The sequence below is a fragment of the Stenella coeruleoalba genome, assembly GCF_951394435.1.
Source record: "Stenella coeruleoalba genome assembly, chromosome: 8".
Classification (NCBI taxonomy): Eukaryota; Metazoa; Chordata; class Mammalia; order Artiodactyla; family Delphinidae; genus Stenella; species Stenella coeruleoalba.
The window spans coordinates 53,614,731-53,622,509 of record NC_137154.1 but is presented as its reverse complement, the minus strand read 5'-3'; the positions used below and the strand labels follow the sequence as shown (position 1 = coordinate 53,622,509).

Below are 7,779 nucleotides of genomic sequence, written 5' to 3'. Positions count from 1 at the left end.
ACCTACCGAACCAGAGACCCTGGGGTTAGACCCAGCCCTCCACATTTTAATGAACTTTCCAGGTGATTCTGTTGCACACTGAATTTGAGAATCACTGCATTGCCTCACCTCAGTTTCTACGTCTGTGTTTCAGGGAAAATCTCAACACCCGTCTCAAAAGGTTGAGCTCAGTATCAGCTAACACACGTGCTGGCTGTGTGTTCTGTGCCAGGCATTCTTCTAAGCCCTCTACAAATATTAACTAACTTCATTTCACAACTCCGTAAGATAGGAACTAATACTATCCTCATTTCACAGATGAGGAAATGAAGGCACAGAGAGGTAAAGTAACTCACCCAGGGTCACACAGCTAGAATCCAAGCTCTAACCAGTTAACCAACGGAAAGCCCCCAGCAGAGGGTCTGGTGCCCAGAATGTGTTCCAGGCGTGGCTAAGGATGTGATGATGGATGGCAATTAGTATTACCTCACCTGAGTTTGAGATGATGATCCCCATTTTGTAACTATGAAATCTGCTGCCCTGTCAAGATCGAGGAGTGAGTCAGCTGCAAAGGCAGCCTCAGTATCTGGAACCCCAGTGCAGCCCACAGGTCCTCACCATTCATGCAGTTTTGAGACCATAATATACCACCTTGGTCTTCTGGAAACATCAGTTTGCTGTAGGGAAGAGTGTAGACTCTGACAGAGGTGAGCTGAAAACCTCATTTGGCCATTCAGAGGCTGTGTGACCTTGGACAAATTGCCTCACCTCTCTGATCTTTAGATCACCTTTTCTCATTGTAAAGTGGATGATGGCAGTCCTAACCTTACAGGGTTCCTGTGAGGGTTGGAGAAGATGACATTTGTGCTCAGCCCGCAGCATGCACAGAGCTGGTCATCAACAAGCAGCTTGCCCACCTCCCTTCCCATCCCTGCTGCTACCTCAGGGGAAAGACCAGCTCTGGACCCAGAAAAGCTTTGAAAGAAAAAGATATAAATTCCCCAACAATCAAAATGCCTTTGTCCTCCAGCCTCCCTGCCCTTTTCCAGACTTCCTTGAAACAGACACCCCGGCCAGGGTTTCTGGGGTGAAACACTGGCACCTGCTGCTTCCAAGTTGGGAGTTAAGTACCCTGTGAAGGGAAGAGGAGGTGACCTCTCTGAGCCACCACCACTGGCCGGTGTCCTTAATCAGCGCGAGCATCTCAGCATCCGCCTTCCGTGAGCAGTTTGGCCTGGACATCTGAAGCTCGTTAGCTGCCTGCTCCCAGGGGGCTGACCCCGCTTGGAGAGAATTATCCCAGACAGAGCCATGGAGGATGGAGCAAACGAAGACCAGGTGAGGTGTGGCCACAGAAGGCGGGGGAGCATAGTCTCCGGAGCGGCCTCTGGGGACCTGTGGAGAGCAGAGGAGGCTGGGAAAAAGCACCGGGCTTGCGCCAAGCTCCAGCCCAGCCACGGGCTCCCAGACTATGCAAACTGGAGATGGGGGTGGGAGGGGGTCCTTTCCCTCTTTGGGCCTCAGTTTCCCCATGCCTCCATTGGAAGAGGGGTAGACAAGGTACACACTGAAGGCCTTCCAGCCCTGACATTGCGGGCTCCCAGGCTGACCTAGAATTCCCGGCCTCTGAGGTTTGGCCCACTGCTGGTGGGAGGTAAGTGACAGGTGGTGGGTGGGGACATAATTCAGAGACTGGAGAGCCATGATCCCTCCCTGGCCTGGACATCAGAGGGGAGCTGGGATGGGAAGACCAGAAAGTGATCCCACATTTCAGAACAGTCAGCCAGGTGCTCATGGGTGGCAGAGATGGTGTGAGCCGAGCCTCAGAGAGACAAGGCCTCCAGCTGGGCAGGTGGCCGGGATCAAAGCACCCTTCCCTTTGTGGACCCACCACTCCACCCAGCCGTCCAGACAGGCCACAGCTAACTTTCACTCAGCAATTTTTATTAGCTCCTTATTTTATACCAGGCAGTGTTCTAAACACTACACAGGTCCCAGGTGATTGACCAGCCCAGAGTCTGGCCCTCGTCTGGCTGTCCTGACATTGACCTTCCTCAAGACACCCAGAGAGGTCGGACAGCTGGCCCTAACCATGTCACTCAAGATCGCTGCCTCCTCCCAATGCTATTATAACTGACACCAGGCCATCTCCCTTTCTACTGACAGGAACACTCTTGTCCCCTCCCCGGTCTCCTTCCCTCCTGGGAGCCAGGTCTCTGGGGAGCCATTGCCTGGTGGGCCTAGAACCCAAGCAAAGAGCGAGGAGGGCTGGGGCAGCGAGCAGTTCATGCAGACCTTGGTGTGAAGCCTGACGAACCGTCTCCACTCGGAGCCGAGAGGCCCTCTGTGGGGACTGGGATGGGCACGGCCTTCAGATAACGCCTACCTCTGGACCGTGCTGGATGGATGGGCACACGACCAAAGTGGGCTTCTCTGAACCTTGGCTTTTCTCTGGCTGCCTCACTCCTGGGTTGCTGCGTTCTTCCTTTGGACAGGTGAAGAGCTCTGATGACCAGGCTGGAGAGCTGTGTCCTGAGCCAGGGAGCCTTTGGATTCATTTACTTCTCATGGGGCAACCTTATTCCCAGCATTTCCAAGACCGGCCCAGAGAGAGGTGGGGGACCGCCCAAGTTCACACAGTCGGTCAGGAATGAGGCGACCCTGGATTTCCAGACCATTCCCAACTAAATAGTTTCTCACTTTCAAATATGAAAAATGAATTCTAGAACTGCAGAAAAATTAGAGAATTACAGATAAGAAAAAGCAAAAATGAATATATCTTTGGTTTGTCTCTCGGAGAAACTTCCACCACCCTTCCCCATCCCTTCTCTCCCACCGGGTCTCAGCCGCACTTCCCCACCCCCAGCCATAATCAATACCTCACCTCCTTTTGCCAGCAGCTGTTCCCTGAGGACTAAGCCTTGACAGCAGATCCTGGAAGCCAGCCTTAGACCGGATTCTGGAAAGGCCTGGTGTCTATTCCGCCCAAATGGAACTGTTTAAGTGCAGATATAGTCGGAAATACTCCCAGCCAGGAATCCAGAGCCTGTATCCAGGCCTGCCTGGCTTGTAGATCGACTCTGTGACCTTGGGCCAGTCCCTGCCCTCTCAGTTTCTTCTGCTGTAAAATGAAGACTTGGACCTGACCAAGCGGTTTCCCCACAGTCTCAGTCTGTCGGCTGCTCTTGGGCAAGGACCATGCCCTCTCCTCGTAGCATTTAGAATCAGAGGGCAGGGTTCGAGCTCCCCTAGCGATGGGCCAGGCCAGCACTCCCCAGCTGTGTGACGGAGCAGGACAGCACAGCACTCTGCACTCTGCTCCCCCACGGGAAGACACAGAGCAGAGTGTTGACCCTCTGTGTGCCCCAGGGCTGCCGCGGATACCACGAGAGGTGGACCTCAAAGACCTCTGAACGGCACGGAGCGAGAAGCTGCACTGGGCTGTTACTGGAGTGTGTCCCCTGCCTGCCCAGTGCCTGGCTCCATCCGGCCTCCATCCTGGTTCAGCGGGTCTGGCCCAGGCTTGTAGATGGAGCCGCTGCCTGCCCTCGGGCTCACACAGCTCTGGCAAGAGGAACGTGTGGACCCAGGGCCCAGCCTACCACGTGAAGTGTCAGTAGCGATGCCCACAGGGCCTCAGGGCCCATGACGTCATGGACAGCAGTCTCCCATGTTGAAACTCACAAAGCTAAATCCATTTTAAAATATAGCACTGCCTTTTTCTTTTCTTTCTTTTTGCATTTTGGCTAAGGCATGGAATGTGGAAGCTGCTACATTACTGCAGGAAGATGCAGAGGCTGGGTTCACAGGCTGACTCAACTTTCGGGGGTCCTGGTAAGTTAGCCCCTGCTTCCTCATGCCCACCTTGACCCTAATCCAGGCTCCCCTGACAGGAAGGGCTGAGAAGGACAATAGTGACCCTCCCAGATGACCTCTCTGGACCTCAGCTTGCCATCTGTTATAGACTGGAGGTTTGTGTCCCCCCCCAAAATTCCTATGTTGAAAACCTACCCCCAAGTGTGATGGTATTTGGGGGTGGGGCCTTTGGGAGTTAATTAGGGTTAGATGAGGACATGAGAGTAGAGCCCTCACAACGGGCTTAGTGCCTTTAGAAGAAGAGGAAGAGAGACCAGTTCGATCTCTCTCTCTCTCTCTCTCTCTCTCTCTCTCCTGCCGAGTTCACAGCGAGGTCACGTGAACACACAGTGAGATGGCAGCCGTCTGCAAGCTGGGAAGAGGGCTTGCACCAAGAACGGATCAGCCAGCACCTTGATCTTGGACTTCCCAGCCTCCAGGACTGTGAGAAATAAATGCCCGTTGTTTAAGCCACCCAATCTATGGTATTTTGTTAGAGCAACCTGAGGTGGATGAAGACACATCTATGAAACAAGCATAATAACCCCTCCCCTGACTATTGCTGATAAGAATTAAATGCAATAAGAGCTAACCGTTCATTTTGTCATGCACTCACTCAACCAATATTTGTGAAAAGCTTCTAGGTAACAGGCACTATTCTGTGAGCTGGGGTAGAGCAGTGCGCCAAGCAGACAAAATCCCTGCCCTCACAGAGCTGACATTCTAGTAGGGAAGACAGACAGTAACCAGATAACGAAATGAAGGATACAGTTTGTCGGATAGATGGAGATAAGTGCTATGGAGGGAACGTCTACCTGGAAGGAGGCTAGACTTCCAGCAGGGCGGGGTGAGCCTGTTTGCACTTTTCAACAGGGTGGTCAGGGTGGGCCTCCGTGAGAAGGGGCCCTTTGGGGAGGGCTGAAGGAAGTGAAAGGAGGCAGTGTGGTCGCTTGGGAGAAGGCATCCCCAGCTATGAAAGGACACTGACTATTGTAGGAAGCAAGGTACCAGTTGGAAATGATTTCTAGGTGTGTCTTCCGCCCTCAACAGCCCTCAGCTCTATCCTGGGCACAGGCAGGCTCTCAAGGGTCAAGGGCATAACTACAGATGGTCCAGTCTCATCTTACCTGTTAGCCTCAACTTAATGGGCTAAACAGCTCTTTCATGTCAGTCACCAAAGAACACTGGAGGCCCCCAGAGAGAGCTCAGACATGCAGTAGACTGGGTGTCAGGAGGCCTGGCTCTGCTGCTGGCTGACGATGTGACATTAGATAAGGCACTGCCCTCTCTGGACCTCAGTTTCCTTGTCTTTAAAATAAGATGGCTGGGGACTTCCTTGGTGGCCCAGTGGCTAAGACTCCGTGCTCCCATTGCAGGGGGCCCGGGTTTGATCCCTGACTGGGGACTAGAGGCCATATGCCATAACTAAGAGTTTGCGTGCTGCAACTAAAGATCCTGCGTGCCGCAATGAAGATCCTGCGTGCCACAACTAAGACCGGCGCAGCCAAAGGAAATAAATAAATATTTTTTAAAAAAAGATGCCTGGTGGTAGCCAGGGGCTGAGGGGAGGAGAAAGGGAGGCATGAATGCTATTGGGTATGGGGTTTCTTTTTCGGGTGGTGAAAATATTGTTGAATTAGATAGTAGCGATGATTGCACAACTTTGTGAACATACTAAAACCACTGAATGGTACACTAAAAAAAAAACAAAACAGGTGGTTGGTTGGACAAGATGACCTCTAAAAGAAGAGACACTAACAATTTTTGTGCCTATGGTACCCTGGGGCCTGGACTCAGCATTTGCATGTTATCTCATGATCTCTAAGGTTCCTCCCAGTTCAGTCTTTCTGTGATCCACCACGGTGATATTCACATTGCCATCACTCATCAGAAAGTCCAACTTGAGCCCCTTGTCCAGGTCCAAAACTAGAGTAGAAACTGGGGAAGAGACAAGAAAGGAATGAATCTCTCCCTGAAGGAGCTCAGAGCCTGTGGAAGAAATCAGAAGTGCACAGTGTACCCAAGAAGTTCTTTTCTTTAGGACTAGCTCCTTCCTTTCCTTTCCTTGGATAGGAAAGAACCCCCAAATACAAGGGGTTCATGTGGCCATACGGGGGCCCTGGGAGTTGCTTTATTAATTTACACACTGTGTCCTTTGGCTGGGTGTTCAGGATACAACAGTGGGCAAGTCAGACCCAATCCTTCAGTTTCGCCTTCCTAGTGCAAGTCCTTAGGAAAGGAGACAGACTTTAAAACAATCAAACGCGCAGTTATGAATTTCTTGGATTATTGTGATTGTGATTGGAGCCGTGGCGGAAAAGCACATAATGTATTGGGCTGCTCACCAAGGGCACTGGTGTGGCTTGAGCTGGGTTCTGGGGGCAAGTAGGAACAATGAAGAGGCGTGGAGACGGGGATGGCGTGGGGCGGGCTGTTCCAGACAATGCCGAAGCCCTAAGTGTCCGCAGAGGAAGGCCCGGGAGGAGGCGCAGAGAGCCGGGGGCAGCTGCAGCAGGAGCACGCTGGGCCCGACCATGCAGGGCCTTGGAGGCTGGAGGCCACCAGTATCCATTTGTGCCCATTGTCCCCACTCACTTCGGAGTGTCCCTGCTCGAACAATAAACTACGAAGCCACCTTATTTACGGGTCACATTACGGAGTTTGTCCCAAGATCAACCAGTGTTCAGGAAGGCCTGGTCATTGCTCCCACCTCCAGGCCTCCTGCTTTGCATGTCGGGGGCGAGGGCCTGCCAGCCCACGTGGCTGCAGCGGTGATTTGAGCTGGATGGTGTGCGAAGGGCCCTGCTTGGCAGCCCCTGGCCATCCGGCCCCGCTGCCCTCCTCCCGGGCAGACCCTGCTGCCCCCATGCCAGCCTCCCCCTCTTCAGTATCTTGAGGTGAGAGCTTTGCCAGTTCTCAGGCCAAGCAGGGCTCTTGGCTCCAGGTTCCGTGAGCCGCTTTCTGGCCGTCCCCACCCTCGGCTACTCCCTGAGGACCCGCTTCAGGCCTCGGCTGCGGCCTCACGCTCTTTCCACTCTTGATTTTTATTTTTGCCTCTCTTTATTTTCCCCTCAGTGTGACTCTCTCCTTCTGCTGGGCCTCTCCTCCTCTTTTTCTCTCCCTTCTCCAGGGTAGCCTGGCATTGCCAGAAAAGCCTGTGCTTCAGGACGGATGGAATGAGGTACAAGTCCTAGCTCTGTCACCTGCCGGCTGTGTGATCCTGGGCAAATGCATCCTCCTCTGAGCCAGTTTCAGGTTCTATGAAATGGACATGCTCCTCCTAACTCCTGCTTCTCTGGGTGGTTGTGAGCTGAGATTAAGTTCATCAGAGTCCCTCCTGGAAGCAGTAGGTGCTCAGCAAATGGTAGTTTCCTCTTACTTTCCTTTTGTACTTTCTCCTCCCTGACCTTCTGCATATTTTGCTCACTTAACCACAAAGCAAGAAACCAAAGCCCTCCCGCTGGACCCCAATCACCTTCCTCTCCTAGCACAACCCCACCAAACCCAGACTGGAATGGAGCCAAGAGCCTCACGACACGTGCAGCCTGCTCACTTCTAGCCCTGTGGCTGGGAAGTGTGGCTGGGTGTCACGGCTGGGCCTCTCGGCCATAGCGCTCTCGAGGGGGACATGGGAGGCGTCTTCTCAGCTATGCTGTGATGCAGGCACCAGACTCTTGTTTTTTCACCAACTGAAAGAGAGGCATCCTTTCAACACTCACCCCCACCAAGCCCCCAAGGCCTACAGACCTCTCATGGTTCCCCACATCACACCCTGCACTTTCCAGCCTCCAAGCCATTGCTTATGCCCCTGACCCCGCCTGCAATGCCCTTCTGCTCCCTCCCTCTCATGTGGGGACTTACACCAGCTCTGGGGCTGAAACATGACAGAGGGGGAAACCAAGGCTCAGGAACATTCAGATGTTGGTATTTTTTACAACAAGAATA

General features: G+C 53.0%; 1 long non-coding RNA gene across 2 annotated transcripts in view; it reads left to right on the top strand.

The window, feature by feature from the left end:
* LOC307189753 overlaps window positions 1–4,421 on the top strand; it is a 7,727-nt gene extending 3,306 nt beyond the window's left edge. For both annotated transcript variants that reach the window (XR_013829305.1, XR_013829306.1), the window contains 2 exons: window positions 1,010–1,317; window positions 3,731–4,421. This is a non-coding gene — a long non-coding RNA (uncharacterized lncRNA). The remainder of the gene's footprint in view (window positions 1–1,009; window positions 1,318–3,730) is intronic.
* Window positions 4,422–7,779: the final 3,358 nt, after the last annotated feature.